At 44.9% G+C, this 23,848-nt stretch overlaps 1 protein-coding gene across 1 annotated transcript in view; it reads right to left on the reverse strand.

Annotated features, from left to right (window-relative positions):
- The window catches only part of OSBPL8 (oxysterol binding protein like 8), a 192,364-nt gene extending 181,533 nt beyond the window's left edge, over positions 1-10,831 (reverse strand). The window contains exon 1 of the mRNA XM_044979381.1: positions 10,700-10,831. The gene's annotated coding sequence lies outside the window, so the exon portion shown is untranslated. The remainder of the gene's footprint in view (positions 1-10,699) is intronic.
- Positions 10,832-23,848: the final 13,017 nt, after the last annotated feature.

The raw sequence follows: 23,848 nt of genomic DNA on the forward strand, positions 1-23,848 counted from the left end.
GAAACTGATTATTTTTCAGTAGATTTATTCTCACATTTCTCTGAGCTCTGGCAAGGAAAATAAACTGATTATCTATAAACAAACAAAAAAAAAAGACGAGTTTCATTTTCTAGTTTCATGCCCCTGCACAATCTTTGTCAAGTTGCTGACAGTGCAGGAAACATTTGTTAATAAAAGCTTCCCATTAGAATAGGTTTTCACAAGTTTTGTGATAGTATTTTCTATTGATCTTCGATTTTTTAGGATTAAGTTCTTAAAGAGATTTGTATTCAAGTTGGATGTAACAGAACCCCTTCAAAGCACAAAAGTTCGTTTAGTCACTTTATGATGTGTTAGAAGGCAGATATTAATTTAGAGTCAACTAGTATCTACACAAAAGGCCTTTTTAGCTTCCTTATTTGAAGTATCATACACGTGAAATTTATTATTTAAAGGGAAACAGCATTAAGATAGTGTTCAGGTTGAGAAATCAAGCACAGGTTTTGGTAGCTTCTAAGTATTACAATATTTACCTGAATGTAAAAATATACAGGATGTACAATGGGACCAAGTTATGGCACAGAATAAATATAGCAATAATTACAGTTTAGATTGAACAAAACAAAAATAAAAAAAACAAGGAAGTCACTACAAAAGCTCAATGTGGACAAGTTAATAGTTCTTGCTGCACTAATTCTTCACAATTTCCTAACTTGAGTTCATGGTTCTGCATCACTATTTTGTTTTAGTTTCCTACATTTTAAGAAGAAAGAACTAGCTTTGTTGAGGAGTACATTTATATACTAAAAAAAAAGAAACAGCATCATATCTTAATATACATATACAAAAGAGATCAGTGTAACAAGGCCCTGTATCACACATATTTAGGTGCCTGGGCCCTTTCAGAACAGACTTTATGGGAAATTTAGACTCATTTCCTTCTTGGCAACTATCAGTCATGAGACCAAAGAATCAGGCAACTAACTGCCTTTGAGAAATACATAAGGACTAGTCTCAGCTCAGTTGGAGGGTAGATGAATTACTCCTGGGGGGAATTCTGCACAAAAAACAAAACAAAAAAACCCAAAAACATCATATTTTATTTGTAAAAATAAGAATATAATCATGCCAGTTTCAATTATTTTGGTAATTTATTTCAAAATACCTGTTAGCAAGTATGTCTGTAACAATACAGATGACAAAAAAAGATTCAGGAAATGTTTTTTGACACAGATTCCTTACAAGGCATATTAATACAGAACTCTGAATAATAATTCATTTAAACTACAGTACAAACATATTTCCCACACCTCTTTGCACTGCTTCTGAAACTTGGGGGAGTCAAGGGTAACAGAGGAGCTGAGGGAGAGGGAAGTAATTGCTGTGATGGTGCCTGGGGTTTGAAGGGCTGTTGGGTGTCAGTGGGAGAAGTATGGAAGGGGTTGGCTGTTTTTTTGGGGGGGGGAGGGAGGGAGGCGGGATTGTTAGGGAGCCTCCCCAATGCAGACCCCATCCCTATGTCTCTGCAACCCCATTCAGCACCTGCCCCTGTTGTCCCCCTCACTAGCCATTCTGAACCCCAGTTTGTCACACACACACACACACACACACCCTGCAGCCCCATGTGCCCCATGCTGTCCATCCCCCCACATCCTGACCTGGATCCATGGGCAGGGTGGTTTGAGGAATACGGCCTCTTCTCTTCCCTATCTGCAGCTGGGGCTGCTCCTGCTTGGGAGCAGCTGCTCACTGTCCTGGTGCCCTTGGTGGGCAAAAGGCATAACTGCAGCACTTCTTGGCAGAATATTTTCTGCTGAGAAAAAAAAATTCTGAGCAGCACATGAATTCTACGCATGCACAGTGGTGCAAAATTCCCCCTGAAGTAGTGAATGTTCAAGTAAAACCCTTCATGAGGACTTGTAAGGAGATCAAAAAGGTATCAAGAGAATCTACCCAGGGGAAGGGTGCTTCTACTCTGCCCATGTGCTAAATGCTGTAAAAACTTCACTTGGTTGTTGAGTGTTTTGTGTTACTTTGATCCTATTTTTTAATCTTCTCCAAGTTAGCACAGCCAGTCCTTAGAAAAAGAGGTTTGGACAGAACTGTAGTTTGGGCTTTATTACACATTCCCCAACTGATGTATCTGTCAGCGTCCAGTCAGCTTTAAATATATGTAATTTAAACACTAAGCCTGTTTTCTTCAAATCTGAAGTATTTACTTCAACCAGCTAGGAAGTTGTCCCTTCTCCAATTCTAGTTATGTGACCATTAAGATATCTCCTGTAATATATAGGAAAACTACTCCCATAATTTAAGAGTGGCTGTATTGATTGTTAAAAATCTTTCCAATATAAGATTCACCTTTGCTCCAGGATCAAGCAAAAAATTTCAACCCAGAAGCAACTTCTCTGAGGAAGTTAAAAGCCAGTGAGTGAAGTTAGAATGGAAACTGTACCCTAGGGTTCTGTTTCATGCAGCTATGCAGCTGCATAAACAGATGTATAATTGTGCGCCTAAATGTAAGATTCTTTTAAAAAAACAAAACAAAAAAAACCCTATCCTGTAACACCATAAAATAACCTTCACAATGTAAGCCAACCAATGCAGTAGCATCTGCACATGTCTGCAGGCAGAATGAACAGGTCTGGAAAAGAAACAAATAAAAATTGCTCCTATTCATATATAATTAACTAGCATTTGTACTGAAGTACCACTCTGAGATACCGTTCAGGATCATTGTGTGAGGGATTGTACAACCACAAACAGTAACAGTCACTACCCTCAAAGGCTTATGAATCCAATTTAAAAAATGGAGGGAATGGGGGATGAGGTGAAGGTAACGAATGCAAGATCAGTTACACAGGTTACATGCTGTACAGTTTAGATATCAAAAATTATAATTATTTCCCTGCTAAAAATTTCAGGGGGGAAAAAACTGAAGTATCTTCTTTTTTATTGCATGTAGGAGCAGTTGTTGTAGACTGTAGTAAGAAGAAGTTGATTGCAAAATAAAATCCACATTCCCACCTAGTTAAAGATAGGAAGAAACAAAGATTTCTTTACCACCCAGAACCAGAATCCAAGCTGGCTCCTCATTGCCAAAAGCCAGGACTGATTCCTCACTTTCCCAGGCACCCTACATCAAAAACCAGCTGTTAACCACTACTAGTTGCTCCCTCTTCTCCACCCCAAGAGCTTCGATAATTATGGCCTTACCAAATTCACAGCCATGAAAAACACATCACGGACTGTGAAATTTGGTCTCCCCCCCGGTGAAATTTGGTCCTTTGTGTGCTTTTACCCTATCCTATAGGATTTCACAGGGGAGACCAACGTTTCTCAAATTAGGGGTCCTGACCCAAAAGTTGCGGGGGTGGTGTCACAATGTTACTTTAGGAGGGTAACGGTATTGCCACCCTTACTTCCGTGCTGTCTTCAGAGCTGGGCGGCCAGAGAGCGGCAGCTGTTAGCCGGGCACCCAGCTCTGAAGGCAGCACCCTGCCACCAGCAGCAGCACAGAAGTAAGGAGGGCAATACTATACCAGTCCACCCTTACTTCTGCCTTCAGAGCTGGGCAGCCAGACAGTGGCAGCTGCTGACTGACGGCCCAGCTCTGAAGGGAGCAGCGCAGAAGTAAAGGATGGCATGGTATAGTATTGCCACCCTACTTCTGTGCTGCTGCTGCTGGCAGCGGCTCTGCCTTCAGAGCTGGGCTCCCAGCCAGCAGCTGCCACTCTCCAGCTGCTCAGCTCTGAAGGCAGCACCGCTGCCAGCAGCACAGAAGTAAGGGTAGCAGTATCACAACCTCCCCCACAATAACCTTGCAACCCCCCACAACTCCTTTTTGCATCAGGAACCCTACAATTACAACACCGTGAAATTTCAGATTTAAATAGCTGAAATCATAACATTTATGATTTTTAAAATCCTATGACTGTGAAGCTGACCAAAATGGACCATGAATTTGGTACGGCCCTATCTATACTGTTCTCCTATACTGAAGAGTTCAAAGTCACTGATCTACAAACACCAAGGTGCATCAGCAAGACTCTGGTTGTGGGTATAAAGCTACAAGGCTAAGGGCACAGCTACATTATGGTGCTATAGCAGCAGCTATGCCGCTGTAGCACCAATAACAGAGATGCCTCCTATGTTGATGGAAGAGGTTTTTTGGTCGATGTAAGTAATCCAACTCCCCAAGAGATGGCGGCTAGATCAACAGAAGACTTTTTCCATCAACTTAGCCATGTCTACACCAGCGCTAAGTCATCTTAACTATGGTATTCAGGGGGGTGAATTTTTCACACGCTGATTGACATTGCTAGGTCAATCTACATTTAAATGTGGACGAGGTCTAAATTAACATGTACCAAGTTGCTGGAAAGCATTTAACATGCTGTTACCATGAGCTGACCAAGTATTTGCTTTAAATGCTGGTAACTGAAGTTTCTTCTACTCAGACTTCACTAATGTAATCTTATGATTGAAGAGATTACTGTCCAAAAGGTTATGCTTTGTGTCATTCATAAAACTAAGCAAGGCTTAACACTGGTGGTACTCTCTCTCCAATAAGAGGCAAAGATTTTTGTCCTGGATTTGAAAAAAAAGTCTACTCTCCAGCAGCAAGAACTGCCCCCCTTCCTCTCACCAAACTGAGAGCAGAAAGGGCCCAAAGCAATTGGTTTCTACATAACTAAGTCTTGTATTTTAAATAGCAGCATAGGTGCCTGCCTTTGAGGATCTAAGCCTAATTACCTTTGAGAATCTGGGCCTTAGTTCTGATTTCTTACAGTTGCAAAGAAAATCTTCTAGCGTCAAAATGATGCAGTGCTGTCTGTCTAAAAGATTTATAGGAAGACAGCTCCAGTGCTTCAGCAGTTGCATATACCTTTCTCAGTAAACAGCAAAACAAAAGAAGTATAGTCATTTTCATTGCTACTGTTCACAACTGTCAATTTCACTCTACCAGTAGTTAGAAAAGTTATCCACCAGAGGCGGGCACAGGAGTTACTCATGGGTCTCACTGCCCCCAAAACCCCAGAGCTTCCTGGCTGCGGGTGTGGTTATAGGGAGGAAGAAGGAATAGAATAGCAGAGGCCAACTTGCAGCCTCTCAGCTGACGCTGGCTTCCTCCTTTGCCCTTCCATCAGCCTTTTCTGGGTTCTTCCTTTTCCCTTCACCACCCAGAAAGTTCTGGGGTTTTGAGGGCAGAGAGAGACCACATCCTCTTTAAACAGCTGGAGGTGAGCAAAAAGGGCTTCAACCTAACATTAATTAGCCAAAGACTGCTACAAGAGATGAATTAGCCAAGCAGGATACAAAGACAATTCTCAAGTAGGAATCCTAAAGCTTGCTCACACACACACACACAATTTATGTGGAAGTGAGACTCTGGGTTGTACATCAGGACTAATTTTGCCTTTGGCCTCTGGTAATTCAAACTCCTAATCTTCCAATACTATTTACGCTGTAAGGTATACATACACCATTTCTGTTAAAAAATAATCAGACTAGAAATGTGTTAGAGTGGACTAAAACTTAAAAACTTTATTGATTTAACATGAGTAAATCGTGCACAGAATGCAGAAAATAAATGTAGTACTACTCAATAAAGAAACTGTTCAGCTTGACATTTAGAAAAGCAAACACTCTGCACATCCCCCACACCTCATCTCACTGACTGCCTGCAACTGCACAATTGCAAAGCCTCTAATTTTTTATTTCCTGTAAACATAGGAGCCATGCAAATATACCTTTTAATGAGTTCCAGATACAGCTCTCCCCCTCAGCACTTCTGACAGAGACTATTTGCAGAAACTTAATGTTTTCTGATAAGTAATTAATGAAGTAGAAAGCCAAAAATTCAATAGTAAGTTCTTTGGGGGAAGGAATACCATATTTTATGTTTGCACAGCATCTAGTACTTTGTGGGTACTCCCGGAAAACTACTGCAACACTTAACCAATATAAATACTGTATTTTACAGAAAACAATTATTCATTCTTGCTATCTTAAGACAACAGTTCCCTTCCACTTGTCTCCTTTCATGATACCTAGCTCATTTATTTTTAAATCTTCTCTACCTCTGAAGCTGAGATAGCCATTACATTAAAATAATGACAAATCATATTACGTGAAGGCTATTCTGGTTCGTACAACAAGTCCATTGCCACAGCAAAGCAGCACGTCAGCACATATTTTACAAACAGTGATATCTACTTTCTTTATCAAGACTTATCCCTGTTCAAAAGCAGGAGAGCACGAGGCCTGAATATCACAGTTGGGGAAACAGAGAAACAGAGTGAAGGGGAAAAAGTCAGATCGTCAAACTAGCGATCAAGCTCAATCTCTTTTCAAGCCCTTCCGAATATATTCAGAGTACTGAACACTTAAGTAGCATCTCACCCAAGAATCAGTAATCACAAGTTTTTGTCAAGAATTAAGACATTTTAGGAGTGCTGTTTCCCAGTATATACAGTACAGAAGTTCTGGAAGGCATTTCTGTTGTAGTAAATGTTTTTTGTATCTATGTTTATATCTGGTGCATGGACCATCATAAAAAACACAATTGGTCTGCTGTATTTGTAAACTTCAGTTTAAAACTGTGAGCAGGGAGACCTGTATGCTTCTATCAATAACTGCAGCTAATTTTTAGACATGAGGGGAAAAGGTTTCTTGCAGAGAGAGTCTGAATGCCAAGATATGTAAATCCTGCATAATGTGGCTTGCTCTTAATCACATTTTGTCAATATGTGGTTCAAAACATTAGTATCGTCACTTCCCTGGAGACTCACGTTCTACAGAAATAGTGTATAAAATAGCTACAACATGGTTAGGTGCACATTAGTCAAACCGGCTGCACTTTATGCCAGACTTTCAGCCTGATCCATCTCTCCCACTGAAGTCAATGGGAGTTGGATCATGTCTTTAAAGTACATAAATTAAACAGCACAACACACACAGAGAACATTACGTGCAAAAGAAGATTTAAAAATCCTCTGTTACTCAGCCTTCACCCGCTTGACTCTAGGGATTTCATAGTTTCAACTACTCCAAGAGTCAGAGAGCCTTCCAGAGAAGACAAGACCCGAATATGTTAAAAACAAGCAAGATTTTAAAAAAATATTCATTGGACCTTCGTTATATAAGAAGAGCACAAACCCAACTTTTTCTCCAGTTAACCTTCACCAAAAAAGAGAAAAGGATTTTAGGTTTTATGCATAGTATTTTCCTTAACTTTTAAACAAAAGTTCTTAGTTTCAGAGTTGCTAAAAAAGTGAAAGGATCCTTGACAAATAAATAGTATGTGGTGGGGAAATGTTTCCTTGGACACTCTTTGAAAGTGAGAAGACAGAAAAGCTTTTAAACACAAAAAGAAATTTTGAAATCTTTCATTCCCAATTTAAGAAAGTCCCCCTGCAACCCATGGTTAAAAGCAGGAAAAATGGTCAATTTGTTGCTGTCATTTGGATCTAGCCGTCTAAGCACCTTTTTATTCACAGCTCTTAGTTAGCTTTTCTTTTCTTCAAAAGATGAATTCTGTCACATCTTAACTACTTAAAGCAGTGATACTCAGACCTCAGTTGTTCAGGAGCCAAATTAGCAGTCAACATTACCCAAGAGAGTCACAGTAGTGTGAATTCACTGTTTCATTTACTACTTTTTATATATATTTCTTAATTTATTTTCTTGGTTATTCTGACCAAGTATTATTTTATTAACTACAACTGGTGAATAACACAGTACAGTAAAAGCTGTGTTGATCTGCACTCTAACAACCAGAAAGTTCTAGAAACTGGCACTTCTGATATCCGTTACAAGTCCAGTTGGCACAGCGGCCGGAAGGCTCCCTACCTGGCAACATATCCCTGCTGCTCCTAGGCAGAGAAATGGCCATGGGGCTCTGTGCGCTACCCCCGCAGCTCCCACTGGCCAGGAACCATGGCCAATGGAAACTGCAGGGGTAGAGGCAGCATGCAGAACCACCTGGCCACATCTCCGTCTAGAAGCAGCAAGGACATGTTGCCATTTGTGGGGAGTCGCCCGAGGTGAGCACCAACCCCCTGCCCCAAGCCCTCTCCGGCACCCAAACTCCCTCCCAGAGCCTGCGCACCATATTCCCCTCCTTCCATTGTAAGTATAATTCTTAGTTAACTGAAACTTCTGACTTACCAGCTCCCCCATTCCCCCAACATGCTGGATAACAAAGCTTTTACTGTAAAAGCATCCTGATTGATTAATAATTAAATCACAGTGTTTTAATATATTACCTGCTGCAAAGAGCCATTTGCAGCTCCCAAGCCTCGGTCTGAGTATCACTGACTTAAAGCCTAACAGCTCACAAGTGACCATAACCATAGATGGTAACAAGCATCCAACACCCTTTTGCCACACCTCCCATCTCCCCAGCTAGAAGCATTTTTAAAGAGCAATGAATTAAGATGGACGAGAATCCTGCTTGTCAAGTGCTACTGTAGGTTTTAAAGACTAAAATACTGCACAGTACCTATCAGATAGGCATGTGGCAAACCAGTTTACAGCAGAAGCTAAAAACTTTTTAGGAAAATTAGTGCATGGCTGAAAGAACATCTCTAGGTGATTGCATTGTATTCAGAGAAGCTCCTACAGTATTTTCTAAAGCTATCACAGGTCATTGAAGTGAACGTGTGTTTGTTTTTGGTTTAAGCCCTGTGCTTAAGGAAGCAAGGCTATCAATTTCAGATTCCTGCCAGCTCACCAGAACTGAGTTGGCAAGGAAAGCAAAGGAATGGAACTAAATACATCCTCACCACAACATTTGTAGTGAGCAGACAACTGTCCAACAGCTTATGTTTTTAAAAACTGTTACAGTCCTTATTTCAAAGATCTGACAGATTAAGGAGAATAAAAGTGAGGATAACATCAAAGTGAGTTTTAGTTGGGACCCAACCATACAAGTCAGGTTTTGATATGCCAAGTGTTAATTTCCATTCTAATTTATCTCCAGGGATTAAACTAAAACATCTAAGCTTTCAGCCAAAAGAGTCCTCTCATGAAAAAAATTTGAGATGTTTTTTCTGTTTTATGTTTTGTTTTAAATACCACATATTAGTCCACATACACCTCTACCTCGATATAACGTGACCCGATATAACACGAATTCAGATATAACACGGTAAAGCAGTGCTCCGGGGGACAGGGCTGCACACTCCCATGGATCAAAGCAAGTTCAATATAACATGGTTTCACCTGTAACGCAATAAGATCTTTTTGGCTCCCAAGGACAGCGTTATATCGAGATAAAGGTGTATAAGCAGATGAATTTCTAATAAAAAGTGACAGGTTCAACCCATGTAAGTTTTTTTTTTTTTTTTTTTAATCTACCTTTAGAGAACACTGGTTTTGGAGGGTTTATCTGTCTGTTTGCGTGGGTGTTGATGTTTTGGGGGGTATTTGTTTTTTGCAGTTTTCCTGGACACTGTGATTTACACAGATAATTTTAAAACAAATATTACATGGCTACTGCATACTGGACTGAGAATTAAAAGATTAACAATATTTCATTAAGCTACTAAGTATTAAACATACTTGTGAGTGCATTCTTCTTGAAAATCGGTCTTTCAAACAGACATTTCTAATAAATATACAGGAGGGTCAGTGGTGACATACAACAGTTTATAATGCTTGGGAAATTTAAGTTTTGTTCCATTGGGGGAATTAAACAGTTAATAGGGAGACTCTTTTCCCAGTATTAAGGAAAGGAGATTACTGACAACAGAGAAAACTAGGTTTTTAAAACTGTGTTATGTATTTTTAAAAGGGCGTATTACTACATTATCTTAACTCCTAGTTTCAGCTTATATATGCCTTGCTCATTAAGCCTCTGATGACGATGCATCCTGCATGACAATTCACTGCTCTTCATTTTCTCTAAACAGGCAAAATATTTTCTTAGTCTGATTATCAGATCTTAATGTATTTGAGCGGATACATTAACCTAAAACTGAATGAGGCACCACAAGTGCCAAGGGACAACCACCCCTGATGATACCACGTGCAAAAGTCACACAACCTTCAACTATTTTCCCCATGGGTTTAACCACCTTCTACGCACGTTTCAACAAGTAAAGTGGTCCAGTTTTTAGCGATTTACCCATCCAGTCCCCCTGCCAAAAGGGTAATTCCACAACCCCAGCTACATCCCTCCCAATCCCAACATTTTTTAACCAACGGGGGGGGCGGGGTTATTCTGACGTCCTTGGCAGATAAAACACAGTTTGAAGTTGAGATCGGCCAGTGTTTGCGAACAAGCAACAGCCACACAAAGGCGCGGGGGGTGACCCGCCCGCAGGGACGGGCTGCAGAGAGGCGAACGCTTCTCCGGCCGCCGCGCTGCGCCGGGCGCGACCCTGGCCGGGCTCTCGCGGCTGAGCGGGGAGGAAGGCAGTTAACGGGGGCCGCGCTGCCTCCTCCCGGACCCCTCAGCGACACGGTGGGGCTGGGGGCCGCGCTGGCCAAGAGGGACCTCCGCGGTGCGGGCAGCGCCGGGCTCCGCCATGGCAGCGGAGGGGTCTGTAGCAGCAGCCCAGGGCCCCCGCTCGCAGCCCGGCAGCACCGGGGCGGAGTCCAGCCTCTGGGCGAAGCCCCAGCAGAGTCGCCGCCGCCGCCACAGGCTGGGCACCCCGGTACCACCCCAGTTACCGCCCCTGGCGGGCAGCCCGTCCCGGACCGCGGCGCTCACCTCCCCGCGCGGCACCTGGGAGCGTCCGGCCGTTACCCGCGCGCAGCCCTGGCCGGCTGTAGGGGGTCGTGCCCGGGACGCCTCCTGCCCTGCTCGGGCTCCGGCTGCGGCTCCTGCCCCCGGACCCCGCCGCGGCGCAGCGTCGCTGTTTGATTCTCTCACCAGCCGCGCCACCCTCGCCCTGGACCAGCGGGGCGGGGCCCACGCGCAGCCACGCCCCTTCGGGGCACGTGACAGGTCCTGCCCGGACTCATTGGCGCAGAGCCGGGGAGGGCGGGGTGCGGGTTTGACAGCTCCGCGGCCTGAGGCCAGCTCCGCAGGAGGCTTCTCGCCCCGCCCCCAGCCCCTTGCGGATCCGTTAGCCCCGGTCCCCTCCTCCGCCTGCGCTTCCCTAGGACAGCAGCGCACCCGCCCCCACCCGGCAGCCCGCGCCTGCCCACAGCCCGGCTCGCGCCCCGGTAGCCACAACACCCCCCCGCTACAGCCCGGCTCGCGCCCCCGGCAGCCACAACACCCCCCCGCTACAGCCCTACACGCACCCCCCGCAGCCACAACACCCCCCCCCCCGCCGCTACAGCCTGCATGTACCCCTCGGGCTCCCGCAGCCCCTCTGCCTGCTACAGCCTGTGATTTCCCTACACCCCCCCGTGAATTTTCCCAACAACCCCCCCCAGTTTTGTGAGCTAATTACATACCAATTTAGTGACTGTTTGGAAATCTGAATTTAAAATGAAACATTAATACACACTTTAAAAGCTTATACAGTGTATGATAAAATATGTGTATCTGAAAAAGTATAATAGATTTGAAAAGTGTGAACATAGACTAGCTTCCTTATACAGCTGTTTTTTATGATGTCAGTGCATTCATTTCGGTGATGTTGGCCAACCTAATAATTTCAAATGATGATTTGTAAGCAAAGTCTAAATGGGCTCTCCCTGACAGCTAGTGATGAGCTCGGGGCTAAGGCTTCAGGGCCAGATTATATTTACATTCACACCTAATCTACCTAGGTATCCAGCAAACAGAGCTGTGTTGTCCAAGTGATAGATTTTGGCTGGAGTTGGGTTACAAAACACTTGAATGTAGGGAGAAGGGGGGATGAAATGTTGTTCTTATTGTATGAGTAAAGGGCAGTAGAACTGTACTTAGTCTGTGATGATTTGAAGGCATCAAGAGAGAGGGTGGGGACCTGTCCCTCTCCACTGTTTAAAGACAGAGCTGATTAGGCTCCATAGATAGTCTTTAGTTCTGTTAAGTGATCACTGCAGCCGAAATCACTGACAATCAGGTCTAAGTGCTTAGTCCTGTTGTGGGGACAGTGTTCCTGTGGGTACAGTGTTTTTGTGTAAGAGACAGCCCAGACTGCACTAGCAGCGAGGTTCCCCACTGAGAGCTCAGCTGAAATCACTGAGAGCTGGTGGAACCTCAAGAGACCAACTCATAGAGGTCACAGTGGTAGGTGACAGCAGAAGGTGACTGTGCAGGGCCATTGGCAACAGAGTGGTGGAGTGAACCGTGGCACAACAAACAGCCGTGGCCAGAGCGAACTGTGGCTTTTTGTCCCCCACCTGGAAGGTGTACTCACGTGAAAGCACCTCTGAACTCTGAGTCTCCACTGACCAAGGACAACACCTGTGAGTGGAGTGCGGTGGAGGGAAAAGTGAGGGGCATGTTAAATAAACATTTGTTTGTTGGACTATATTTTAGTCACTTTGCTCCAGAATGCTAGATTTGTGACTGGGAATGGAAACTTATATAAATATGTTTCCCAGTAGTCCAAGATTTTTAAAATGCAGTATTTGCCAAGGTTGTTATCTCACATTGTTGCTATCTTGGGAGCTCATTATGTTGGGGAGTTTCTGTACTAAACATTTTTATTATTATAATTAATTTTTACATAAGAATGGTCATACTGGGTCAGACCCATGGTCCATATAGCCCAGTACCCTGTCTTACAACAGTGGTCAAGGCCAGGTGCTTCAGAGGGAATGAATAGAACAGGGAATCATCAAGTGATCCATCCCCTGTTGCCCATTCCCAGCTTCTGGCAAACAGGCTAGGGACACTCAGAGCATGGCGTTGCAGCCCTCTCATCCTGGCTAATAGCCACAGATGGACCTGTTCTCCAGGAATTTATCTAGTTCTTTTTAAAATCCTGTTATAGTTTTGGTCTTCACAGCATCCCCTGGCAAAGAGTTCCCTGGGTTGACTTTATATTGTGTGAAGAAATACTTCCTTTTGTTTTTTTTTAAATCTGCTGCCTATTAAGTTCATTGGGTGACTGCTAGTTCTTGTGTTATGTGAAGGATTAAATAAAATTTCCTTATTCACTTTCTTCACACCAGTCAAGATTTTGTAGACCTCTATCATATCCCCATTAGTCATCTCTTTTCTAAGCTGAAAATTCCCAGTCACTTTAATCTCTCCTTCTGTTTCATACCCCTCATCATTTTAGTTGCCCAACTCTGTACCTTTTCCAATTCCAATATATATATATTTTTAGGATGGTGACCAGATCTACACACACTATTCAAGGTGTGCATGTACCATGGATTTATATAGGGGCAATATGATATTTTCTGTCTTATTATCTATCCCTTTCTTAATGATTTCCAACATTGTTTGCTTTTGTGACTGTTGCTGCACATGGAATGGATGTTTTCAGAGATCTATCCACAATGACTCCAAGATCTCTTCCTTGAGTGTTAACAGCTAATTCAGATGCCATCATTTTGTATGTATAGTTGAGATTGCTTTCCAATGTGCATTACTTTGCATTTATCAACATTGAATTTAATTTGCCATTTTGTTGCCCAGTCATCCAGTTTTGTGAGATCCCTTTGTAATTCTTCGCAGTCTGCCTGGGACTTAACTATCTTGAATAGTTTTGTATCATCTGCAAATTTTGCCACCTCATAGTTTACCCATTTTTCCAGATCATTTATGAATATGTTGAACAGCACTGGTCCCAGTACCGACCCCTCAGGGATACCACTATTTATCTCTCTCTACTCTGAAAACTGATAATTTATTCCTACCCTTTGTTTCCCATCTTTTAACCAGTTACTGATCCATGAGAGGACTTTCCTCTTACCCCATGATGGCTTACTTTTCAAAAGTCAATTTAAATTAAATACTTTTTTTTTAAATGTATATTTTTTTAGAAATCTAGACCTGTTATGTGTTTTGGTGTAACTTGCATTATTCTTATGTTAAATTTGCATAATCCTAACAAAACATTTACTTTATTCATATCTCTTTTCTATATCTCATTAGTCCTGACACCCCCCCTGTAAATTCGAACACTCCCCCTAATTTCAATTACTGGGGAAACCACTGCACACACCCCTCCAGTTCCCAGAACACAATACCCCCAACTAGAGCCCTACACATACCCCTTGGCCTCCCGCAGACCCTCCACCTGCTACAGCCTGACACACACCCCTCCAGTTCCCAGAACGCAACACCACCAGCTACAGCCTGGCACACAACTCTCGGAGTCCCACAGCTCCACACTCACACACCCCCAGCCAGCACTGGATTGTGACATTCTGAGGCCCTAACTATGTCAAGTGTAAGAGGCCTGTAGCAGGGTGGACCCTGCTCCTGCCCTGAAGGGGTTAAAAACAGCCCTGGGATAGGGCTCTGGCAGGAGAAGACAGCCTTTAGCCTGGGCTGATTGGGGAAGTGGCTGCAGCTGAGGCCACGCCCCAAACTGAGCCACAGGCCTTATAAAAAGGCCAGGGAAGCCAGAAGCCCACACAGAGTCTCTCTCTGTGGTTAGAGAGAGATGGGCCTGGCTGCTTAGATGTTAAGATAAGTATCTAGGGTGAAGCAGGATGGGGAAAAGGCTGAGGGACTGGGGAAGCTCCAGCCTAGGAATGCCCCAGGCCTGCGGCCTAGCACGGGGCTAAGAGGTATTAGGGTTTGCAGGGGGCAACCTAAGGATAGGCAAAGCAGCAGGTCCGAACCCCGTTGCCGGTGATGAGAAGGCTGACACTGCAGTCTGTCCCAGGATATGGGGCTCGATAGTGACTGAGCAGTAGCCATTCTGAGGCAAGCGGGGATAGCGTGGTAGGGTGGGGGTTCCCCTGAGAGGAGGAGACCCCGTTATAGTTAAGAGGGCACCGGGTCCAGGGAGAGACATGGGGGGCCTGAAGACAGGTGGATCACCAGCCTGCAGAGGGCACTCCATTGCCTGGAACGAGCTAATTCCCCAGAGCAACCAGCAGGAGGTGCCGTGGGGGTGAGTCCGACCCGTTACAAGGCCTCATACCATTAAAAAAAAAAAAGAATTTATTATTTTCACAGAAAGGACACTGAATATATAAACACAAAATCTTTATATTTGCATATATACAAAGATGAACTTGTAAAAATAGAATAATAATCTTAATTTTCAGCGGCCCTCTGTAAGGATGACAAGGCAAAAATAAATTTTAGACCAATTCTTTGAACTAATTTTGTATGTAAGTAACATAGAAGTAAACAATACAATATAAAAAATACAAAATAAAAAAATACAGTAAATACAATTTACTAGAAGAGTTCTCAGGAAATTTTTCTTCTCTTTTGGGGCATCTAAACTGTGGAATTCCTTGTTTTAATACGCAATGAGACTCTTAAGAGGATATAAGATGTCAATAGAGGATACAAGAGGCAATATAAGATATAGGATGCGGATAACCCACAAGCTTAAAGCTCAGCTATTAGTTATATTAATATAAATTACACTGAGGTAATAAGCAAACCGTCAGAAAATTGTATGCGGCTTGTATTTTTCCAATAAATTGATTTGTTTAGTTCTTATAGAAGGTAATGCTGAATTACTTAATATTGGTACTAAAATTAATAGCAGAAAGTTTTTATTGAAACCAGTAAAAAAAATATAAATCTCAGTATTTATATATCTATACAATAACAAATATTTTTATTAATATATATGCCAAAAACCTGTGTTATTTTACCAGGATGTTTGTGTGAAAGTGCTATTTTGTCTATGAAAACAAGAGAGGATATCATTTTTTTTTTACACCATGAATAAAGAAAGTGATCCTCCTTTTCATATGAATAAATGAAAAAAACATTTGATTAATTTTGTTAGGGAAATACAAAGTTTATCCAGACTATATATAAAATATATTTACAAATGTTTATTCCAATTTAATTTTCTCTAAGAAAAATCCCAACAATTCATTGTTTCGTTCTCATACTATAAAAATACAATGTATTATGCATATGATATGTGATTTATAAGTCTATATAAGAATTTTTACATAGCATATTACCTATAATAAAGTATTATCTTGCCTGCTCCAAACCTACCGAGCAGAAAATCCCAGTCTTTTTTCTAGGCAGACATCTCTCTTTGCCTTCGTTTCTCTTCTGTCTCCCCCAGAACCACTAATTAATCCGAGTAAACGCCTCAGACACACAGAGTGACAACAAGCTATATGTGCAAAAGAGAGGGAAAGAATTTACCAGAAAAAAAATGGCAATTTCTAGACAGGCATTGAAGAAAGTGAGAAAAACTCTGCCCCCATTCCAACCCCTTCCCCAAATCCCTACCCCAGCCCCACCTTCTTCCCTGAGCATGCTGGGTCCCCGCTCCTCCCCCATCCCTCCTGGAAAGTCCTAAGTGCCACTAAACAGCTGTTTGGCAGCGGGAAGTGCTGGGAGGTAGGCAGAGGAGTGGGGACGTGGCGGGCTCAGGCAGAGGGAAAGAAAGGGGGAAGGGGGGGAAGGGAGCTTGGCTGCTGGTGGAGTCAGCACCTATGGTGGGCCACAGGAAATAACTCCATGGGCTGCATGCGACCCACGGGCTGCATGTTTGAGACCTCTGCTTTAACCTATAGTAGTCTAAGAACCAGGAGGACAGAGCATGAGTTTAAGTCATCATCTACTGGCAACTGTTAATATTTTGGTGCAACTCAAAGCCCTTATTATTGACCATGGCCCCATATTCCACCCTTGGGACTGATAACTATGATTCCATCCATTTCACAAATAAAGTAAGCTCTGGGACTAGAAGCCAGGTTTCTGTTACGGCAGATACAAATCCTGCCCACTCAGCTATGTTGCCTCTCAGAATGTGTTACCCGCATAAATTCTCTGTTACTCACACACTCTAGGGGCACACATCTTTACCCAGTTCATAGGGCTCAAGGTGTAACCCAGTTAATTTAGGAACCCATGCTTACCCTGTTCCTAGGGCTCAGGGCATAACCTTACACTCTGTGGGTTTGCGGGGTCTTTTACCAGTGAAAGAGCCTTACACTATAATGTCCTACTTAACCTCTATTTATTAACAATCTTCAAAACAGAATGCACACACTACCCATACTATGCTTACCACTCCCAATAAGACAGGTGAACTTTTCTTGCTGGCCAGTCAGGATCAGGTCATCTGGGGGACTCCAGCTTCTGCACGGTGTCATTAGCAGAGCGTTGAGGTCTGGCTGCTCTGATCTTGGGGCTGTGTCCTGGAGTTGGTTCCAAGGAACTTCCTTTTGGACCTCAGTTTATATAGTGAAAATTGAGTCTTGCTTAGCTGTACCTTAGCCATTCATTTTTCTAAAATATTACTGAACAATTTTCTAACCAAGCCTAACATATTGTAAAACAATCCTTTAACCAATTATACCCCACCATAGAATCACAGAATCATAGACTATTAGGGTTGGAAGAGACCTCAGGAGGTCATCTAGTACAATCCCCTGCTCAAAGCAGGACCAACACCAACTAAATCATGCCAGTCACGGCTTTGTCAAGCCGAGCCTTAAAAACCTCTAAGGATGGATATTCCACCACCTCCCTAGGTAACCCATTCCAGTGCTTCACCACCCTCCTAGTGAAATAGTGTTTCCTAATATCCAATCTAGACCTCCCCAACTGCAACTTGAGACCATTGCTCCTTGTTCTGTCATCAGCCACCACTGAGAACAGCCTAGCTCCATCTCCTTTGGAACCCCCCTTCAGATAATTGAAAGCTGCTAATAAATCCCCCCTCACTCTTCTCTTCTGCAGACTAAATAACCCCAGTTCCTCAGCCTCTCTTCATAAGTCATGTGCCCCAGCCCCCTAATCATTTTCATTGCCCTCCGCTGGACTCTCTCCAATTTGTCCACATCCCTTCTGTAGTGGAGGGACCAAAACTGGACGCAATACTCCAGGTGTAGCCTCACCAGTGCCAAATAGAGGGGAATAATCACTTCCCTCCATCTGCTAGCAATGCTCCTACTAATGCAGCCCAATATGCCATTAGCCTTCTTGGCAACAAGGGCACACTGCTGACTCATATCCAGCTTCTCATCCACTGTAATCTCCAGGCCCTTTTCTGCAGAACTGCTGCTTAGCCAGTCAGTCCCCAGCCTGTAGCAGTGCATGGGATTCTTCCTTCCTACGTGCAGGATTCTGCACTTGTCCTTGTTGAACCTCATCAGATTTCTTTTGGCCCAATTCTCCAACTTGTCTAGGTCACTCTGGACCATATCCCTACTCTCCAGCGTATCTACCTCTCCCCCCAGCTTAGTGTCATCTGCGAACTTGCTGAGGGTGCAATTCATCCCATCATCCAGATCACTAACAAAGATGTTGAACAAAATCAGCCCCAGGACCAACCCCTGGGGTACTCCCCTTGATACCGGCTGCCAGCTAGACATTGAGCTGTTGATCAATACCCATTGAGCCCAACAATCTAGTCACCTTATAGTCCATTCATCCAATCCATACTTCTTTAACTTGCAGGCAAGAGTACTATGGGAGACCATACCAAAAGCTTTGCTAAAGTCAAAATATATCACATTCACCGCTTTCCCCATTAATTGATTTACACCACCTTAATTGATTTACACCTAGCAAAATTAATTATGCAACTGACAGAAACAATCAAAGAACCAGACAGAGACCATACAGATAAACAATAGACAAGTAGGGACCATAAATGCAAAACCAGAGAAGTATAGATTTTACAATCACCACTGTTGATAAGTGATTTCTTTCCAGACAGAATGCCATCAAACAAAGTTTTCTTTAACCATCTTAAGATCTGCTTCTTTAGCTGATGATGGTGGGTACTATTAGGACAGGATCAATTTCTTAGCAGCCCGACATTACATTGTTTTACTGTAATTTAGATGGAATGTGAGGATGTGATTTTTGGCTCATGGCTGCTGCTCTCCTAATATGGCTGCAGACAAAGGCCTCAGACCTTACAATATGGCTACAGGAAAAGGCCTTATCCTTACAAATGAATGTGCCAAAGCTTGACTATCCTATCTGCTGTGTTGCCACCTGCTGTGATTTTAGCTTCTGACGGCACCAGTTTGATAGCTCCAGGCTTCTTGCCATTTCTAGCCTGATAGATTGCCTTCCACTCTTCCTGGCCTCCTGTGGAAGAGCAGCCAATCAGGGCTCCTGCAGGAAGCAGGGAGAGATCTCTTCCTTCTCTCAAGAGGTGAGAGGAGTTTTTGGGTAGGGAAGAGGCAGTTGCTGAAACTGTTCTCCCAAGAGGAGGAGAAAGCATAAAGAGCACAGCAGTTCAGGGTGGCTCTGCTCTTCCCCCTCTCCCCAATGGAAAATGGGTCAGTCTGCTTTCTGCTTCTTCCTCCACCCTCCCCTCTTCATTCCTGCAACACCAGGCCTGGGAAGGGGGAGAGGAGATGAAGAATCCCTGTAGCTGCTCCTTTCTGGCATGGGAAGGGGAAGAAGGGGTTAAGATTCCATGGAGCTGCCCCTCTCCCAGGCCATGGAAGACAGAAAAAAGGACCCTGCTGCAGCTGTCTCCCTAGGCCTGGGAGAGGGGGTGAAGAATCCCTGGAGCTGTAGGAGGAGCAGAGGTTGGGCTGGGGGAGCAGAACTGTTGACAGGTTGTAGGGATGCATATTTAATTGCTGGGCTGGAAGTGGCAATACCAGTTACCTGTACAGCAAAGTGTTCCACTGATTGTTCCAGTGGAATTGGTTGTTTTGTGAGCAATGCTAAGACTGGACTGCAGAGAGTAACTGACTACCTTCAAAAGTGGTTTCTCATTAATAATGAGAACAGGCAAAAAAGCACTCTTCTTCATCAGCTTCTGCAGTTACAGAGAAGAACAGGATTTCAGGTTGTTGTTTTTTTTAAAAATCCTTTTCAGACTGAGAACATGAACCACAAGCTTTGATGAACATATGAAACTGAACCCATTTTGTAAGGAAGCAAGTGATGAATAGCCTTATTGAAAATAAGTGTTTTGATGTATTTCATTTTTCATATTTGTTTTTAGATCTTGTCAATTCCTCATTCAAATGCTAGGGCTGAGCAAGGTTTCGAGCATGCGTATGAAAAATGACTGTGAAAATTAGAAAAAAATAGCTTGGTATTTGTCAGAGAGACAAAAACTAATTCCATGAATTCCGTGGCAGGGCAGTAGAGCATCCACACCTCTTCAGAAACTGACGTTTCCTCTAGTCTCTTTCTGGTTTACTTAGCCAATTAAACCAACAACTTGTGTGTTACCATGAGCTAACACAGGGCTGGTTTATAGTGATCCATCCCCTAATAACCCTGGAAGCATGTTATCTTAGGGTAATGCAAACATCGACATTTTTGCTGAATATATAGTTATGAGTTCACACACTGGGGTTGGGGGGGAGGTGGTGAGAGGAGACACTTATCCAGCTGGCAGCCCTAATTACCACAGCCTAGATGGATGCTCACTCATGTGGCTGGGCTGCAATGGGTGACCTATAACTGGTGCTTCCAGCTGTCAGGAGCAGCCATAGTCCATCAGCAACTCTCTGCCTCACCCTCTTGCTGCTCCCCCTGCTGGGGCAGCACAGCATTGAAAGATGGAAATATTGTATCTATATTTTTACTAGCACCTTTATCCTGCATAGGAAGAGATATGGACATGGTAACCTCATAGGTCTTTTCCATCTCTAACTTATCCAAATCTCTGCTATTTTTAAAGGAAGTGTTATGCTGTAGTGGGGGAGATATTTAGAGTGTATGGCAGAGATCCTTCCCTCCTCTCCTCAGTATCCTTATATTGAAGGCACACAGCTGTGAGCTTTCTACAGGAAAGGAAATTAACTCTTTCCCTGGCAACCAAGGATGCAGCAGTTCTGGTGGGCCTGGGCTGGGCCAGGGAGGGGCCACCTGACCAGGATGGTGATAGTGACTGTAAAATGCTCAGGGAGATATGAGAGGCTATTAAAATAAAACACTCAATAATAATGGGGGATTTCAACTATCCCTATATTGACTGGGTGCATGTTTCTCAGGATGGGATGCAGAAATAAAGTTTCTTGACACCTTAAATGACTGCTTCTTGGAGCAGCTACTCCTGGAACCTGAAGAGCTCTGTGTAAGCTCGATAGCTTGTCTCTTTCACCAACAGAAATTGGTCCAATAAACCAGCAGTTCTCAGCTGGGGGTCTGTGGCCCTCTGGGGGGGCCTCGAGCCTTTTCAGGGGAGCTGTGGGACCCCGCAGCTGGAACCCAGAGCCTTAGCCTCAGTGCCTCCCCGGCCACGGGGCTGAAACCCTGAGTCCTGGTGCTGAAGCTGGAAGCCCCCATGAGGCTGAAGCTGGGAGTCCTGGTGTCCCATGTTGTGGTGCTGAAGCCAGGAGCCATGGGGCTGAAGCCCTGAGCACTGGTTGCCCCCATCCCAGCAGTGCCAGAGCAGAACAGTCCCAAGGGCAGCTCCACACACCCCCACTTCCTCCTCTCCCTGCCCCTGAGGCCCCACCCCTTGGCCAGGTCAGAGACGGGAAGCTGGAGTTGGGCAGTGCAGGAAGCTGCCGCTCTGGCTTGTGCTGTGGAGCGGGCAGCCACGTTGTTCCATCTCCTGCTGCTGGTGCCCAGGGTTGTGGCTGCTCCTCAGCTCACACAGCTGGTAAGAGCCGTCCAGGCAGAGGGACCTGGTTCTGTGACTGGCAGAGCCCTTGGGGAGCGGTGACCACAGGAGAGCCCTCCTGGCACACAGCCCCTAGCTACTCCCTCCCTGAACCCTGAGATACACCCCCGTCTGCACACAGCCCCCTAGGTATCCCCTCCCTGCACCCTGAGATACTCCTTGCCTGTACACAGCAAGTAGCTACCCCCCTACACCCTGAGATACCCCCCTACCTGCACACAGCCCCTGGCTACCTCCTCATTTTACCCTGAGTTACCACCCACCCCCACACACAGAGCCCTAAGTACTCCCTGTACCTGGAGCGGTTTTCAAAATTTTTGAGCTGAACTCCCAGACTCACAACCCAAACAGTCTGGGTGGTCTGCTGAGGTGAGTCAGTGGGTGGAGGTCTCTTTAATATCCTATGACCAACATAGCTACAACAACACTGCAAATAATCAAGGAACTGGCAGACATGTAAATCCAGTCACAGGCTGTGACAAAGTGGGAATGTTTTGTAATATTTTTATGAAGCCTGTGTGCGCTTCAGTTTCCACCTATACTTTGCATTGCTACTTAGTAGGGAAAACAGGATTAAGCCATAGGTGTATGTGTGCTGCATACCTGTCTGAGCACACTAAATGGGTCATTAAAAGGACTGGCCAATGCTGACCCATATCAATGGAAAACCCAAGAAGAAAACGGAAAGCCTTCGTCACCAGTATCTTGATCCCTAGTAACCAATGACCCAGAAGGATTTTTTTTTCCTGCCTTAGCAGGGATTGTGCGCTCAGCATAGCCCTACCTGGAGAACAAAGGACTTGGGAGGTGACTAGAAAAAAGAGTTTATTTCTGGAAGAAGCTGGCTCTCTGCAGGGACTGACTGAGGTCAGAGAGAGACAGAGCCTGAAAACAGAGTTTGCTATAGCTTGGCTAGTGAACGACTCTGGCTTGACCAGACCAACCAGACCAGCTCTGGCTTAAATTGACTATGCTTTAACCTTTATTTCTCTGTGCTAACCTAAGGACTTCCAGTGTTGTGTTCCAGTTGACTAATAAACCCTACTCTGTTTTGACAACACTGCTTGCGTGTCACTGGAAATACTGGCTGAGGTGCATGAGTCTCTGAAGAGTGTACAAGTCTCTATCAGGAGTCCATCTTAGTGTGACTCCCTGGGCAGAGCTCGCAGTATGAACCAGGTGTGCTGGAAGCCAGAGGCTCAGTCTAGGAGGTGATGAAGCTGTGTGGCCTACTCTCAAAGAAGGGTGGGACCCCTTGTGTATCTGGCACACTGTAGCGATGTGACGACTCACCAGCACAGCGCCTCCTGCTGGTTGTCTCGGGAATTAGCTCTTCCAGCCCAAAGCACACTCCACAGGCCACTGTCTTGCCTGCCGCTGGCCCCTGTGTCCCTCCCGGACCCCGGTGCCCTTTACATCAGGGTTCTGCCCCCACCCAGGGGAACCCCCAACCCTCTATCCCCACCTCACCTCAGTGGTGACTGCCAGTCACCACCTACCCCCCACTCACTGGGGCAGACTTCAGTCTATAAAGGCCACTCATCATTTGCAAGGGGGGGTTGGACCTGCTGCCTTCGCCTAAGCCTGGGCTGCACCTCTGCAACCCCTATACCAGCTTTAGCCATGCACAAAGCCTGCAGCCTAGGGCAGTGGTCCCCAACCTTTCCGTGTGGGGGCACCAGATGTCTAGCCGCCGAGGAGCGTGGCCACTGGACAAGCAGCTGCTGAAATGCCATCCAGAAGCATCACCGCCAAAATGCCACCGAGAAGTAGCATCATCAAGAGGCATCGCTGCTGAAATGCCACTGAAAATCAGCAGCATTTTGGCATCTGGTTGTACGGCGGCCAGTAGGCAGGCACACATACATGCCCCAGTGGGTGCCATGGTGCCCGCAGGCACCATGATGGGGACCCTTGGCCTAGGGAGTTGCCAGGCTGGAGCTCCCCAGCTCCTTCTGCTTTTCCCCAGCCCTGCTCCGATCCCTGTACTCTAAGCTCCCAGGCAGCCCAGTCCTTCTCCCTCCAAGATGGGAGAGAGAGCTCCTGGCTAGCAGCCCTTTTATAGGGCCAGCTGTGGCCTGATTGGGGTGTGGCCCCAGCTGTGGCTGCCTCCCCAATCAGCCCTAGCATATTGGCTCCCTGGGGCAGCCCTTTCCCAGGGCTGTTTCCTTCAGGGCCGGAGCGGGTGATCACCCCGCTACACGTACTTAATGGGGTCCCTCCAAGAGACTGTTTAAAATCTGGGGTGT

The sequence above is a fragment of the Mauremys mutica genome, chromosome 1 (genome assembly GCF_020497125.1).
Source record: "Mauremys mutica isolate MM-2020 ecotype Southern chromosome 1, ASM2049712v1, whole genome shotgun sequence".
NCBI classification, from domain to species: Eukaryota; Metazoa; Chordata; order Testudines; family Geoemydidae; genus Mauremys; species Mauremys mutica.